Source organism: Symphalangus syndactylus, chromosome 13, assembly GCF_028878055.3.
Source record: "Symphalangus syndactylus isolate Jambi chromosome 13, NHGRI_mSymSyn1-v2.1_pri, whole genome shotgun sequence".
Taxonomy (NCBI): Eukaryota; Metazoa; Chordata; class Mammalia; order Primates; family Hylobatidae; genus Symphalangus; species Symphalangus syndactylus.
Window position 1 is genome coordinate 33817548 of NC_072435.2, and position 17694 is coordinate 33835241.

Below are 17694 nucleotides of genomic sequence, written 5' to 3' on the forward strand. Positions count from 1 at the left end.
CTTGATAGCTGGAAGTGCTGGGCAAAGTTCTAGCAATGCCATGATCAGCTGGAGGACCAGACCAGCTCCTAGAACACCATGGTCACCTAGCAAGGCCAGGGCAGCTCCTAGCAACACCAAAGCCAGCTGTGAGCTTCAGATCTGCTCTTGACCACTCTTCTCCTCTCAGGATTAAACTAGCTATGTTATGTAGAGCATGTGGAACAATGTCTGATAAATCTTTTTTTGAGACTTGCTTTTTCTAGCCTCCAGAAGTGTGAGCAATAAATTTCTACTGTTTATAATCCACCCAGCCTATGATGTTCTATTAGAGCAGCCCCAACAGACTAAGAGAGAAAGGTTGTTCCAATTAGCCAAAATATAGGAATGTTTGGTTATGCGTGGTTTGGACAGTACTCACATTTTGTCTATGTTCAGACATGCTTACAGAGTGATCTTGCTTTTGTCTTGCTTTGTACACATTTATAGTTACAAACATTTTTGCTTGATGTTGATGTTCTGTGAAATTGTTTATATTCGAGAGGACAACATCATAACCTAGGTGGAAGTGCTGGGCAAAGTTCTAGCGATGCCATGATCAGCTGGAGGATCAGACCAGCTCCTAGAACACTGTGGCCACCTAGGAAGGCCAGGGCAGCACCTAGCAACACCAAAGCCAGCTGTGAGCTTCAGGCCTGCTCTTTACCACTCTTCTCCTCTCAGGATTAAACTAGCTATGTTATGTAGAGCATGTAGAACAATGTCTGATAAATCTTTTTTTGAGACGGAGTCTCACTCACTCTATCACCCAGGCTGGTTGCTCACTGCAACCTCTGACTCCTGGGTTCAAGCAATTCTCCTGCCTCAGCCTCCCCAGTAGCTAGGAATACAGATGTGCATCACCATGCCCAGCTAGTTTTTGTATTTTTTATTTTTTTAATGTTTTAGCAAACTTTGTTGTACAGAACAAAAAAAAATCATGATTTTGCATGATTTTCTCTCCCACAAAAGCATGGTGAAAACCAGTAACTTACCTATAAAAATATTTTATTTAGGACTGTAATAAGATAACATGTACATTCATACCTTGTCTTCTGAGTATTTAAATGGGGAAAGGTTCACCTGAAAAAAATTTTCCCCAGGAAACCCACAGTTTCTTGGCTCAACTGACCCATTAAAAAAGTCCACCTAGGGCCAGGTGCGGTGGCTCACACCTGTAATCCCAGCACTTTGGGAGGCCAAGGCAGGCAGATCAGGAGGTCAAGAGATTAAGACCATCCTGGCCAACATGGTGAAACCCCATCTCTACTAAAAATACAAAAATTAGCTGGGCGTGTTAGCGTGTGCCTGTAGCCCCAGCTAATCGGGAGGCTGAGGCAGAAGAATCGCTTGAACCCAGGAAGTGGAGGTTGTAGTGAGCCGAGATCACGCCACTGCACTCCAGCCTGGTGACAGACAGCGACTGTCTCAAAAAAAAAAAAAAAGTCCACCTAGGCCGGCCTCAGTGGCTCACGCCTGTAATCCCAACACTTTGGGAGGCCAAGGCAGGTGGATCACCTGAGGTCAGGAGTTCAAGACCAGCCTGGCCAACATGGTGAAACCCCATCTCTACTAAAAATGCAAAATTTAGCCAGGCATGGTGGCACGCGCCTGTAATCCCAGCCAGTCAGGAGGCAGAGGCAGGAGAATTGCTTGAACCAGGAGGCAGAGGTTGCAGTGAGCCAAGATCAAACCATCGCACTTCAGCCTGGGAGACAAGAGCAAAACTCTGTCTCAAAAACAACAGTCCACCTATATCAACTTTCTGCCAGTCTGGAGAAGATTTGTTGTCTTTGATCTGACATCATGTGTTCACAAGCTTCTAAAATGTTTGCCAAAATTAAAGTTTGATGGATGGTTTTTGTTTTGACCCATATTCTTCCATTCATTCCAAATACTATCTCCAGGGAATAGAGTTATCCCACTTCCTGTGTGATTCCACAACTTGGATCTAATAGCTTTCTAATTAAGCCCAAAGTCACTTTAAAAAGCAGACCATCAGGGCCAGGCACGGTGGCTCACGCCTGTAATCCCAGCACTTTGGGAGGCAGGGGCAGGCAGATCACCTGAGGTCGGGAGTTCGAGACCAGCCTGACCAACATGGAGAAACCCCGTCTCTACTAAAAATACAAAATTAGCTGGGTGTGGTGTGCATGCCTGTAATCCCGGTTACTCAGGAGGCTGAGGCAAGATAATTGCTTGAATCTGGGAGGCGGAGGTTGCAGTGAGCCGAGATCACGCCATCGCACTCCAGTCTAGGCAACAAGAGTGACACTTCGTCTCAAAAAAAAAAAAAAAAAGCAGACCATCCTGTCCAACGATACCCATTCCATTGGCTCATGCTCAGCTGTCAATACACACCATCTCTAGTTCCATGTCTTTATTAGCAACCACAAAGTGGCCACAGATGAGATCTCCAACCTGCACATATGGTCTGTTTCTTTTAGTTGCACCTTCAAATGCCAAGTAAAACAAAGAAGCTGGCTCACTCCCTCAAACATCAGCTCTGAATCTATCTCCAGATTTAGCTGTCACTATGCCAATCACATGGTCTCCTTTCACTCGAACATACTCATTCCCGGGGCTGCAGCACTTCCAGCCCGGTGGTGTCTCAGCTTTCCCAGTCCTAGTTCTTGTATTTTTTAGTAGAGACAGGGTTTCGCCATTTTGGCCAGTCTGGTCTCGAACTGCTGACTTCAAGTGGTCTGCCCACCTCAGCCTCCCAAAGTGCTGGGATTACAGGCATGAGCCACCAGGCCCAGCCTGAAAAATCTTAAGTGCTGTAACTACTGAGTATCCATCATTCAAATAGGCAATTTATACCAATTACTAGGGCACTGTATTAAAACTCATAGTAACATGGCCAGGCATGGTAGCTCACACCTGTAATCCCAGCACTTTGGGAGGCCGAAACAGGTGGACCCACCTGAGGTCAGGAGTTCAAGGCCATCCTGGCTAACACGGTGAGACCCCGTCCCTACTAAAAATACAAAAATTAGCCAGGCATGGTGGTGCATGCCTTTAATCCCAGCTACTCTGGAGGCTGAGGCAGGAGAATCGCTTGAACCCGGGAGGCAGATGTTGCCGTGAGCTGAGATCGCACCACTGCACTCCAGCCTGGGCGACAGAGCAAGACTCTGTCTCAATAAATAAATAAATAATAAAAAATAAATAAAACTCACAATAACAGTGTGAGGCAGTGTAGTTGTCTCATTTCACAGCTGAGGAAATTGAGACTCCCAAAAAGTGAGGCTCAAGGTATCAGCGTCGTACATGGGTTCAGATAGAGTCTTTTGGCACTGGAGTTTACTGGATAGTTTCTGCCCACCCTCTAAATGACTCTCCTCTGTGTCAGGTGCTTCATCTCTCACCCCAATTTTCAGGAAGGGTGCGTCCCCATCCTGTTCCTTATTCTTCCTGGCTTGGAGAGATGTGATTCTGAGGAGGGGCTGCAATGCATGGGGTTATAAAAACCCACAGTCCAGAGAGGGGATGGAGAGAGAAGGGAGTAGAGAGGAGAAGATGGAGAAAGTGTGTGAGCCCAAGGGGCCAGGCAACCCTGGTGAGGCTGCCCCACCCCTTCCGTGGGATGTTGGTAGTGAAACAGAAAAGGTTCCCTTGTCACCCTTGCAGGGCGTGTGACAGGGGGTGTGGCTCACTTCTTCCGTGCCCCGCTGCTCAAACCTCCAGGGGGAGCGTGCAGACGGGCAGGTTGTGGGGCTCCAACCCCAAGGCAGCATCTAGGGGTGAATGCTTACAGCTCATGAGGCCCCCATGGGCATGTGTTACAGCATGTTCTTTCAGTTTTGCCGTCCGCAGGTGGCTGATGTTCATCAGCTCAGTTAGACGCTCTGCCTTATTGCAAGGACAGACGACTTTCTCTCTCCTGGGGTTCTTGCCTCAGTGTACTGGAAAATTGGATCACGTGTGATCCAATTGGGTGATCCAATTGGAGGGTGGGTGCAAGTTTTTTTATGGAGTGGCGGTAGCCCTCAGCAAGGTGCTTTTCTGTTTCACTGTCAACATCCCACAGAAGGGGTGGGGCAGCCTCACCAGGGTTGCCTGGCCCTTTGGGCTCACACACTTCCTCCATCTTCTGAACCCATATACAACGCTGGGAGTGGTGGTTGTAGTCCCAGCTACTTGGGAGGCTGAAGTGGGAGGATTGCTTGAACCCAAGAGTTTGAGGCTGCAGTGAGCTATGATCACACCACTGCAATCCAGCCTGGGTGATAAAGTGAGACCTCAGGCTCTACAAAAGGAAAGAAATAAAAGAAAAAGGGCTGTCTAGCAAAGACATGGAATCAACTCATCAATGATAGACTGGATAAAGAAAATGTGGTACATATATACAATGGAGTACTATGCAGCCATAAAAAAGAACAAGATCATGTCCTTTGCAGGGACATGGATAAAGCTGGAGGCCATTATCCTTAGCAAACTGACGCAGGAACAGAAAACCAAATACCGCATGTTCTCACTTATAAGTGAGAGTTAAATGATGAGAACACATGGACACACAATGGGGAACTACACACACTGGGGCCTATTGTAGGGTGGAGAGTGGGAGGAGGGAGAGGATCAAGAAAAGTAACTAATCATCTGTACATGACATATGTTCACCTGTGTAACAAATCTGCACATCCCGCACATATACCTCTGAACTTAAAGTTTAAAAAAATTGCATCATTACTCTTTAAGAAAGAAAGAAAGAAAGAAAGAAAGAAAGAAAGAAAGAAAAGAAAGAAAAAGGATTGTCACTTCTGCCTTCACCTGCTCCCTCTAACCCTCTGATGGCTGCCCCACCTGCCACCACTTTCCTGAAATGACCAAGGAGAGTAACTACCGTTCCTTTGTGAAAGCCAACAAGACTTGTTTCTATCTTGTTTCCACTCATTAATGGGGTGGCCCCTCCCTCCCTCCTCCTTGAAACTCCTCTCTCCCAAGACTTCCCTGATGGCCTCACCTCCTGGTTCTCCTCCTGTCTGCCTGACTGCTCCTCCTCCATCTCCTTCATGGGCTCCTCTTCTGCCTGACCTCAAAATGCGCCTGTCATTTACAAGTCTTTACTATCCAAATTCACTCCTGCTGCTGGGAAGGCAAGAAGAAAAGACAGTCACAGCTGGACTGTCTTTCAAGTTTCTCCAGAACTGGAGCCAGTGAGGCTACACTGGGTAGCAAAGTCAGAGGAAGGAGCCAAGACAGGAACTAAGTGAGAAACCAACCAAGTTCCAATCAGCCAAGAGTGAAAGTCCAAACTGGTTGTAGAAACTAAATGGCCATGGTTGGGTGCAGCGGCTCACACCTGTAACCCCAGCACTTTGGGAGGCCAAGGCAGGTGGATCTCTTGAGTTTAGGAGTTTGAGACCAGCCTGGGGAGCATGGTGAAACCTCATCTCTACTAAAAATACAAAAATTAGCTAGGCATGGTGGTGCATGCCTGCAGTTCCAGCTACTCAGGACACTGAGGTGGAAGGATGGCTTGAGCCTGGGAGGTGGAGGTTGCAGCAAGCTAAGATTGTGCCACTGTACTTCAGCCTGTGTGACACAATGAGGCCCTGTCTCAAAAAAAATGAAAAAAGAAAGAAACTAAATGGCCACAAGGTAGGGTATGGAGAGAGACAACCAGGGTGAGCCCATAAAACTAACTGGGCCTGGTGCCTTTCTTCTTACTAGATCTCTAATTACCTTCTTTTCAGCTGTTTTCTAATTGCCAAAGCATCCACAAAGTTGCCAGATCTAGCCAGCCCACAAGCTGACCACAGATGGGATCCTATAATATCTAGTCTGTTCAGGTTTCCTATTTCAGATGATTTGTATCACTCTGTGATTAATTTCCAAATTATTACTATGTTTGTTCCAACTCTGCCTCCCCCCCACCCCACACCTAATAGTTATTGATTGCCACAAACAAATTGCCACAAATGGCCCAGCTTAAACAACATACATTTATTATTTTATAGTTTTTATGGGTCAGGAATCTGGGCATGACTTGCCTGGATCCTTTGCCTAGGGTCTCTCATAAGACTGCAATCAAGGAGATGGCCAGGATTAAAGTTTCATCTGAAGGCTCAACTGGGGAAGGATTCACTTCCTAGCTCACTCTTGTGGCTGTTGGCAGAATCCGTTCCTCTTGTGCTGTTGGGCAAATTATCTCAGTTCCTAGCTGGCTGTTGGCCAGAGGACACCCTCAGCTTGTTGCCACATGGGCTTCTCCAACATAGCAACTTGCTTCATCAAAGCCATCAAGGGGAAAAGTCTGCTAGCAAGATAGAAGTCAGAATATTTTGGAATATAATCTCAGAAGTGACAGTTTCTCAATGATGAAGTATTCTATTGGTTAGAAGCAAGATAATCAACAGTAGAGGATCACAGAAGGCCATGAATACTTGGAGGTGGGGACCATTTCAGAAGCTACTTACTACACCCCACCAGAATATAAATATATAAGTTCTATTAGAGCAGGAACACTTTGGTTCACGTTAACCATCACTTCTCCAGTGTTTTAATGAGTGAATGGAGGCTGGGCATGGTGGCTCACACCTGTAATCCCAGCACTTTGGGAGGCTGAGGCAGGTGGATCACCTGAGATCAGGAGTTCAAGACCAGCCTGGGTAACATGGTGAAACCCTGTCTCTATTAAAAATACAAAAATTAGCCAGACATGGTGGTGTGCACCTGTAATCCCAGCTACTCCAGAGGCTGAGACACAAGAATCACTTGAGCCTAGGAGGCAGAGGTTGCAATGAGCTGAGATCATGCCATTACACTCCAGCCTGGGTGACAGAGTGAGACTCCATCTCAAAAAACAAACCAAAAAAAGAGTGAATGGCATATAGTAGGTGATAAATTAATATTGGTAAAATGAAAGATTCAATGGGGTAAGCTATGTGGTCTTAGAGTGGAATAGCTAGAGATTGCTTCAATTCAATCATTTTTTATTACGTTCAGGAATTCTATTTACAGAATAGTCAAGGAGCAGTGGATGGGTGTAATTGTCATGACAGGTAAAACCAGGGGTGATAAATTGTGGGGTGAACACAGACATAGAAGAGTCACTGGATAAATCTTCTGGCTTGCATCACTGTGTAGGGGCCGTGGATGTGGTCAGCCAATATTAGGCTTAGTGAGTATGCTTGTAGGCATACACCTACAAGGATGTATCAGTTAGCTATTGCTGCATAACAAAATGCTCCCAAAATTAATGGCTTGGGCTAATAATTTATTTGGTACATGATTGTGTGGCTCACCAATTTGGGTCAGATTCAGCTGGAAAGTTCTGCTGGGTATAGCTGGGCTCATTTATGCATCTGTGGTCAGCTGATGGATTGGCTAAATCTGGCTACTCTTGAATGCTTTGGCAACTCGAAAATGTAGCTGAAAATACTTTGACAAAGCTCTTCTTGAGAGGCAAACTCACTATCCCCTCCCCTTGAATCTGAGCAGGCTTGGATTGCTTCAACCAATAGAGTAGAGCAGAAGTGATATTCTATAACCTCCAAGGCTAGATCATAAAACATCATGCAAGCTTCTGTCTTGTTTGCAGGAAGATTCACTTCCAGAGCCTTGAGACAACATGTAAAAAGTTCAACTACCCTGAGACCACAGTGATGGAGATGTTATGTGGACGAGTTGTTATATGGAGAGTCCCTGAAGCTACAGGGGGACAGGGAGAGAGAGAGAGAGAAAGAGATCGATCCCCCAAGAGACTTCAATCATTTGAGTCATCCCAGCCCAGGAACCAGACATGTGAATGAAGAAGCTTCCAGATAATCCCAGCCACCGGATACCAGCTCCCAGCCACTGTAGGCACTCCCCCACTCTTCAAGTCTCCCCACCTTAAGTCCTAGATGTCATGGATCAGAGACAAACCATCCCCACTATGCCCTATCCATGCTTCAGACCCACAAAAACCATGAGCATATTAAAAATGATTGCTGTTTTATGCCACTAAGTTATCCAGTGGTTTCTTACACAGCAATAGAAATCTGGAACAGGGCAGGGTGCAATGGGTCATGACTGTAATCCCAGCACTTTGGCTGAGACAGGTGGATCACCTGAGGTCAGGAGTTCAAGACCAGCCTGGCCAACATGGTGAAACCCCGTCTCTACTAAAAAAAAATACAAAAAATTAGCCAGGCGTGGTGGTGTGAGCCTGTAATCCCAGCTACTTGGGAGGCTGAGGCAGGAGAATTGCTTGAACCCAGGAGGCAGAGATGGCATTGAGCCAAGACCACACCATTGCACTCTAGCCTGGGCAATGAGAGAGAAGCTGCATCTCAAAAAGAAAAAAAGAAAAAGAAAGAAAAAGAAAAAGAAAAAGAAAAGAAGAAAGGAAACTGGAACAGATAACCTCACTCACAGCTGGAGGTTGGTTGGCTGACAGTTTAGGCCATGCGGGTGACTGAGCCATGAGCCTCTCATCTTTCAGGCTACCTCTGGCTTGTTCACATGATGGTTAAGAGTGGCAAGATCAGTGCAAAATGACAAAGTAGGCAGTTTCAAGCCCGCGTTCCCCACAGAAACATCAAAAAACAAGCAGAAACTGTCAGATACAACTTTCTCTGAACTCTGGGAAACAGTCAAAGGTTTACGGTAGTCCAGTGAATGCTGAATCAAGAAGAAAGACAACTTCAAAACGATCAAAAGCTTTTGATATTTCGACTTGCCTTTGCCCCACTTGCCACTGCCCTCCCTTGTGTGACAGCAGTAGAGGGAAGAGGGAAGCCCACACTCCCAGCGTGAGACTCTCATTCTACTCCTTCCAGAGGGAGCAGAGCAGACTTTATCTGCAGATGATAGGTAGGTCTGCTCTAAGCTGTCTAGGAGCTGCCTGAAGGACAAGGTGCTCATCTCTGTTTTTCCTGCCTTGGAACCCAGGCTGGAAAAGTGGTGGCACTGCCCAAAAATACTACAAGCCAAACTAACAAACTACAGATGTCTGTTCCAAAGATTACAATCAAAACACACAACAGACGGCCTAAGGCTCAGGAGCATAAGCTGGGGAGAGTTTCCTGGGGAAATTAGAAGCACCTGCATGCATACGGGGATTTACAAACAGGGTTATGACCATGGCAAGATGCACGCTCAGAAAAGACCTGAGAAGACCCTAAGTTATGCTCAGCTGATCCCTAGGCTCAGTGCAAGCCGGGTTAAATGTTGAAGAGTGCTCCAGCACAGGGCCAATCTGCAAAGACTGAGCGAGGGAAAGATTTTTTGTTTGGCTGGTTTGCTTGCTTTTTTAGCTCCTGGTGTTCAAGAAAATCTGTTGAAACGCTAGCTGAACACAAGCTAAGGAACAGAGACTTCAGTGACCACATGCGACAAGTAATACAGTCTTTGCTAGAATAGTTTTGGAAAGTCATTAAGCCAAAACTACTACAGTTTTTAACAATAAAGCGAACAACAAACCAGCAAACCCTGGGACAGTGGGAGAATCTGACATCCAAATTTATCATATTACAAATATTTAAATGTCCAGTTTTTAACAAGAAAAATCACAAGGTATAGAGAGAAACAGGAAATTATGGCCCATTCAAAGGGGAAAAAAATTGCAAATTGACAGGAATTATTCCGAGAAAGTCCAGATCTGAGACTTACTAGACAAAGACTTTAAAACAATTGTCTTAAATATGCTCAAAGAGCTAAGGGAAAACATGGACAAAAATCTAAACGAAACCAGGAAAACAATGTATGAATAAAATGAATCTATCAATAAAGAAATGGCCGGGCGCGGTGGCTCATGCCTATAATCCCAGCACTTTAGGAGGCTGAGTTGGGCGGATCACTTGAGGTCAGGAGTTCAAGACCAGCCTGGCCAACATGGTGAAACCTCATCTCTACTGAAAATATAAAAATTAGCCGGTCATTGTGGCAGGCACCTGTAATCCCTGCTACTCAGGAGGCTGAGAGGGGAGAATCACTTGAACACAAGAGAAGGAGGCTGCAGTGAGCTGAGACTGCACTGCTGCACTCCAGCCTGAGTGACAGAGTGAGACCGTGTCTCAAAAAAAAGAAAGAGAAAAAAAAGTATGAAGGCCAGAAGACAGTGTGATGACATACTTAAATTGCTGAAAGAAAAAAAATCAACCAAGAATTCAATATATTTCAAAATTGTCTTTCAGGCCAGGCACATTGGCTCACACCTGTAATCCCAGCACTTTGGGAGGCCAAGGCAGGTGGATGACCTGAGGTCAGGAGTTCGAGACAAACCTGACCAACGTGGAGAAACCCCATCTCTACTAAAAATACAAAAACTAGCTGGGCATGGTGGCACATGCCTGTAATCCCAGCTACTCGAGAGGCTGAGGCAGGAGAATCACTTGAACCCAGGAGGCAAATGTTGCAGTGAGCCAAGATCGCACCACTAAACTCCAGCCTGGGCAACAGAGTGAGACTCTGTCTCAAAAAAAAAAAAAAAAAAAAAGCAGAGATTGGCAGAATAATTTTATTTTTTATTTTTATTTTTTTTTTGAGATGGAGTTTCCCTCTTTTTGCCCAGGCTGGAGTGCAATGGCGTGATCTCAGCTCACTGCAACCTCTGCCTCCCGGGTTCAAGCAATTCTCCTGCCTCAGCCTCACAAGTAGCTGGGATTACAGGCGCCTGCCACCATGCCTGGATAATTTTTTGTATTTTTAGTAGAGACGGGGTTTCACCATGTTGGCCAGGATGGTCTCGATCTCTTGACCTCGTGATCCGCCCACCTCGGCCTCCCAAAGTGCTGGGATTACAGGAATGAGCCACCGTGCACGGCCTAGATTGGCAGAATAATCCTTTAAAACATGATCTATGTCTTTTTTATTTTTTTTTTCGAGACGGAGTTTCACTCTTATTGCCCAGGCTGGAGTGCAATGGAGCAATCTTGGCTCACTGTAACCTCTGCCTCCTGGGTTCAAGAGATTCTCCTGCCTCAGCCTCCCGAGTACCTGGGATTACAGGCACCCACCACCACACCAGCTAATTTTTTATATTTTTAGTAGAGACGGGGTTTCATCATGTTGGTCAGGGTGGTCTCAAACTCCTGACCTCAGGTGATCCGCCTGCCTCGGCCTCCCAAAGTGCCGGGATTACAGGCATGAGCCACCATGCCCGGCCTAAACATGATCTATGTCTTGTCTACAAGAGACTCACTTTAGATGCAAAGATACAAACAGATTGAAAGTGAAATGATGAAAAAGATATTCCATGTGGCCGGGATTTATATATAAATTTAAATATATATATATATATAATTTAAATATATATATTTAAATTAGCGAGGCATGATGGTGCACACCTATGGTCCCAGCTACTCGGGAGGCTGAAGTGAGAGGATTGCTTGAGCCCAGGAGGACAAGGCTGCAGTGAGCCATGACTGCATCACTGCACTCCAGGCTGGGTAACAGAGCAAGGCTCTGTCTCAAAAAAAAAAAAAAAAAAAGAAAGGAAAGAAGGAAGGAAGGGAGGGAGGGAGGGAAAGAGAGAGGGAAAGAGAGAAAGAGGGAGGCAGAGAAAGAGAGAAAAAAGAAAAAGAGACAGAAAAGGGAAAGGAAGGGGAGGGGAGGGGGTGGAGGGAGGGGAGGCGGGGGGAGGGGGGAGGGGAGGGAAGGGGAGGAAAAGGGAGAAAAGACAACACACCAAAACTTATGAGATGCAGCAAAAACAGCACTGAGGCTGAGGCAGGAGAAACTTGAACCCCGGAGGCAGAGGCTGCAGAGAGCCAAGATCGCACCACTGCACTCCAGCCTGGGCAACAAGAGTGAAACTCCATCTGAAAAAAAAAAAAAAAAGAAAGCCTTCCAACAAAGAAAAGCCCACGACCAGATGGTGAATTCTACCAAACATTTAAAGAATTAACACTAATCCTTCTCAAACTCTTCCAAAAAATTGAAGAGAAGGAACACTTCCAAACTCATCCTATGAGGCCAGCATTATCCTGTTAGCAAAGCCAGATACAGACACACACGCACAAAAAAAAACCCTACAGATCAATATCCCTGATGAATATTGATGCAAAAATCCTCAACAGAACAGTAGCAAGGGCTGGGCGCAGTGACTCAAGCCTATAATCCCAGCACTTTGGGAGCCACGTGCAGGACGATTGCCTGAACCCAGGAGTTCCAGACCAGGCTAGGCAACACGACAAGACCCCCATCTCTAAAAATAAAATAAAGGACAGGAGCGGTGGCTCACGCCTGTAATCGCAAAACTTTGGGAGGCTGAGGCAGGCGGATCACTTGATGTCAGGAGTTCGAGACCAGCCTGAACAACATGGTGAAACCTCGTCTCTACTAAAAATACAAAACTTAGCCAGGCGTGGTTGCACATGCCTGTAATCCAAGCTACTCGGGAGGTTGAGGGAGGAGAATTGCTTGAACCTGGGAGGTGGAGGTTGCAGTGAGCCAAGATCGTGCCACTACACTCCAGCCTGGGAAATAGAGTGAGACTCTGTCTCAAAAAATAATTAAAAATAAAATTACAAAATAAAAGGAGACCTTTTTTTTCTTTGGACTACAGGCGTGTGCCACCACGCACGGCTAATTTTTTGTATTTTTAGTAGAAATGGGGTTTCACCATGTTAGCCAGGATGGTCTCGATCTCCTGATCTCGTGATCCGCCCAGCTCAGCCTCCCAAAGTGCTGGGATTATAGGCATGAGCCACCACGCCTGGCCTTTCTTTCTTTTTTTTTTTTTTTTTTTTTAGACAGAGTCTCACTCTCACCCAGGCAGGAGTGCAGTAGCATGATCATGGCTTGCCAGAGCCTCAAACTCCTGGGCTCATGCAGTCCTCCTACCTCAGCCTCCTGAGTAGCTGAGACCACAGGTGCACATTCAGAAGACTACTTCAACATAGTAAGGACTATATATGGGGACCGAGTGCGAAGGCTTACCCCTGTAATTCCAGCACTTTGGAAGGCCGAGGTAGGCAGATCACCTGAGATCAGGAGTTCGAGACTAGCCTGACCAGCATGGAGAAACCCCGTCCTACTAAAAATACAAAATTAGCTGGGCGTGGTGGCAGGCGCCTGTAATCCCAGCTACTCAGGAGGCTGAGGCAGGACCCAGGAGGAGAGGTTGCAGTGAGCTGAGATCGTGCCATTGCACTCCAGCCTGGGCAACAAGAGCGAAACTCTGTCTCAAAAAAGAAAGAAAAAAAATGCAAAACAGTCTTAAATAAAAACAAAGTCAGGCCGGGCATGGTGTAATCTGCCTGTAATCCCAGCACTTTGGGAGGCTGAGGCGGGCAGATCACCTGAGGCCAGGAGCTCGAGACCAGCCTAGGTAACATGGTGAAACCCTGTCTCTATTAAAAATACAAAAATTTTGCTGGGCACGGTGGCTCACGCCTGTAAACCCAGCACTTTGGGAGGCCAAGGAGGGTGGATCACGCGGTCAAGAGATCAAGACCATCCTGGCCAACATGGTGAAACCCTGTCTCTACTAAAAATACAAAAATTAACTGGGCGTGGTGGTGGTGCACGCCTGTAGTCCCAGCTACTCGGGAGGCTGAGGCAGGAGAATCACTTGAACCCGGGAGGCAGAGGTTGCAATAAGTGGAGATCACGTCACTGCACTCCAGCCTGGGTGACAAAACGAGACACTGCCTCAAAAAAAAAAGGTATTGGAGAAGATGTGAAGAAACTGGAACTCCCGTTAATTGCTGGTAGGAATGTAAAATGTTGTGGCTACTGCAGAAAACAGGCTGATGGTTCCTCAAAAAGCTAAACATAGGGCCGGGCACGGTGGCTCATACCTGTAATCCCAGCACTTTGGGAGTACAAGGCAGTGGATCACCTGAGGTCAGGAGTTCTAGACCAGCCTGGCCAACATGGTGAAACTCCGTCTCTACTAAAAATACAAAAATTAGCCTGGCATGATGGCAGGCGCCTGTAATCCCAGCTACTCAGGGGGCCGAAGCAGGAGAATCGCTTGAACCCAGGAGGGAGAGGTTGCAGTGAGCTAAGATTGCGCCATCGCACTCCAGCCTGGGGGACAAGAATGAGACATCGTCTCAAAAAAAAAAAAAAAAAAGCTAAAAATAGAATTATCATATGATCCAGCAATTCCACTTTAGATATCTACCCAAAAGAACTGAAAACAGGCCAGGTGTAGTGGCTCACGCCTGTAATCCCAGCACTTTGGGGGGTCGAGGCGGGTGGATCACGAGGTCAGGCCATCGAGACCATCCTGGCTAACACGGTGAAACCCTGTCTCTACTAAAAATACATAAAGTTAGCCGGGCGTGGTGGCAGGCGCCTGTAGTCCCAGCTACTCAGGAGGCTGAGGCAGGAGAATGGCGTGAATCTGGGTGGTGGAGCTTGCAGTGAGCCGAGATTGCACCACTGCACTCCAGCCTGGGCGATGAGCGAGACTCCATCTCAAAAAAAAAGAACTCAAAACAGAAACGCAAACAGATATCTGTGTGTGCCCAGGTTCACAGAGGCATCGTTCACAATAACGAATGGCAGAAACAACTGCACATATCCATCTACAGATGAATGAATGAACCAAGCATAGTTTATACACATGATAGAATATTATTGAGCTATAAGAAGGAGGGAAATTCTGGCCGGGCACGTGGTTCACGCCTGTAATCCCAACACTTTGGGAGGCTGAGGTGGGCGGATCACGAGGTCAGGATATCGAGACCATCCTGGCTAACACGGTGAAACCCCATCTCTACTAAAAATACAAAAAATTAGCTGGGCGTGGTGGCGGGCGCCTGTAGTCCCAGCTACTCGGGAGGGTGAGGCAGGAGAATGGAGTGAACAAGGGAGGTGGAGCTTTCAGTGAGCCGAGATCATGCCACTGCACCCAGCATGGGTGACAGAGCGAGACGTCGTCTCAAAAACAAAAACAAAAACAAGAAGGAGGGAAATTCTGACATGTGCTACAACGTCGATGAATCTTGAAGACAATATGCCCAGTGAAATAAGCCAGGGCTGGGCGTAGTGGCTCATGCCTGTAATCCCAGCTACCCGGGAGGCTGAGGCAGGAGAGTCGCTTGAACCCCGGAGGAGGAGGTTGCAGAGAGCTGAGATCGTGACACTGCACTCCAGCCTGCACAGCAGATTCCATCTCAAAAAGAAAAAAAAAGAAGTTGGCCAGGAGCAGTGGCTCACGCCTCTAATCCTAGCACTTTGGGAGGCCGAGGTGTGTGGATCACCTGAGGTCGGGAGTTCAAGACCAGCCTGACCAGTATGATGAAACCCCATCTCTACTAAAAATACAAAAATTAGCCAAGTGTGGTGGCATGCGCCTGTAATCCCAGCTACTACAGAGGGTGAGACAGGAGAATCGCTTGAACCCGGGAGGCGGAAGTTGCAGTGAGCCAAGATGCGCCATTGCACTCCAGCCTGGGCAACGATAATGAAACTCCATCTCAAAAAAAGTTTAACTCAAAAAAAAATTGATCATAAAATTTGTTATTAATCTGGCTAAACCCTGCCAGAAGAGTCTTTTAATAAACCTCCATGCGCAAAGTTTGATTCCAAAGAAATGACACTCATCCTAAGAAAACTTCACAATGGTAAAATCAACAGTTCATAAAAACTGTATGAAAACAGCCTGATTTGTGCATCAAATGTTTACTGTAAGAAACACCCCGAAAAATGTTCCTGATAAAAATGACTTCTATCAAATAAAAACAAAAATCAAAAAACTTTGGAAACAGTTTCACGGCACTGTATAGAAAAGGGATCCAGGAATTTGACTGGCTTAATGCAGTGTTTGATGGAAAAGTCTTTTCCAACAGAAATGTGTTGGATTTATTTTTTTCCCACTGTGCTTATAAAAATGGAATCAAAGTGTCCTGGGAATAAAACCATCTTTTGTGTGAAAATGGTAGTGCAAAGAGGGGGTCAAATGTTCTGTTCATTTGCCTTAGGCTTAGTTTTATTCCCCAGACACCAGCTGCTGAGTGTCTTCTAGGCATGGTCCCAGAAAAATAACTGGTCATGACCTCTTCCTGGGGAGGTCCTGGACCCCATCTTGGCCTGAACCTCCACAGACCATTCTGTCTCCCACATTCCTGCTAGTATTCTAGGACCAGAGACCCCAGGACTTTCCTTTTCTGTCCCTTTCTTTCTTTTCTTTCTTTCCTTCCTTCCTTCCTTCCTTCCTTCCTTCCTTCCTTCCTTCCTTCCTTCCTTCCTTGCAGAGTCTCTCTCCGTCACCCAGGCAGGAGTGCAGTGGCATGATCTCTGCTCACCGCAACCTCTGCCTCCCGGGTTCAAGTGATTCTCAAGCTTCAGCCTCCTGAGTTGCTGGGATTATAGGCGTGCGCCACCACACTTAGCTAATTTTTGTTTTGTTTTTGTTTTTTTGAGACGGAGTCTCGCTCCATTTGCCCTGGCTGGAGTGCAGTGGCGCAGTCTCGGCTCACTGCAAGCTCCACCTCCCGGGTTCACGCCATTCTCCTGCCTCAGCCTCCCGAGTAGCTGGGACTACAAGCACCCACCACCACGCCCGGCTAATTTTTTTGTGTTTTTAGTAGACACAGGGTTTCACTGTGTTAGCCAGGATGGTCTCGATCTCCTGACCTCGTGATCCGCCTGCCTCAGCCTCCCAAAGTGCTGGGATTACAGGCGTGAGCCACCGCACCCGGCAATTTTTGTATTTTTACTAGAGACAGAGTTTTGCCATATTGGCCAGGCTGGTCTCAAACTCCTGGCCTCAAGTGCTCCTGCCTGCCTTGGCCTCCCAAAGTGCCAGGATTAGAGGTGCAAGCCACTGCCTGTCCCCATCTCCCTCCCCAGGATTTTTCTGTTCCTCAGAAGCTCCAGCTCACACCAAACTGTTATTCCCAGAGCTCAGTCCTGGGAAGAAAATCTGGCAGTGAACTCCGAGACTTTGGTTCTCAGTCCCCCACACTGAGGGACCAGGGGTGGCCAGCTCAGGGGTTGTCCCTTGCTGATCCTTTGACTCCACCAGCCCTGTCCTCATACCTGCTGTCCTGGCTTAATTAATATCCCATTACAAACTATGTCTGGTGAGGTCCTCAGGACCCAGGAATTAGAAGACAACATCAGTGAGATTGACTTTGGCTACAGACTCTGAAAATCCAAAGTCACCTTGTGATTTTGTCAGGACTATGAAACGCCCAGCACATAAGCTGGCCTTCCTTTTTTCTTTTTTTTTTTTTTCTTTTTGGGACAGAGTCTTGCTATGTTGCCCAGGCTGGAGTGCAGTGGTGCAATCTCAGCTCACTGCAAGCTCCGCCTCCCGGGTTCACGCCATTCTCCTGCCTCAGCCTCCCCAGTAGCTGGGACTACAGGCGCCTGCCACCATGCCCAGCTAATTTTGTTTTTGTATTTTTAGTAGAGACGGGGTTTCACCGTGTTAGCCAGGATAGTCTCGATCTCCTGACCTCGTGATCTGCCCGCCTTGGCCTCCCAAAGTGCTGGGATTTTTTTTTTTTTTTTTTTTTTTTTGAGATGGAGTCTTGCTCTGTCACTCCAGCAGTGGCGTGATCACTGCTCACTGTGACCGCCTCCTGGGTTCAAGCAGTTCTCCTCCAGAGTAGCTGGGATTACAGGCACCGCCACCACACCCAGCTAATTTTTGTATTTTTAGTAGAGATGGGGTTTTATCATCTTGGCCAGGCTCGTCTCGAATTCCTGACCTAAGGTGATCCACCCACCTCTGCCTCCCAAAGTGCTGGGATTACAGGCGTGAGCCACTGTGCCCAGCCTCTA

General features: G+C 46.9%; 1 pseudogene; it reads right to left on the bottom strand.

The window, feature by feature from the left end:
* Positions 1-1766: 1766 nt before the first annotated feature.
* Positions 1767-5035, bottom strand: LOC129460178 (exosome complex component RRP40-like; annotated as a pseudogene).
* Positions 5036-17694: the final 12659 nt, after the last annotated feature.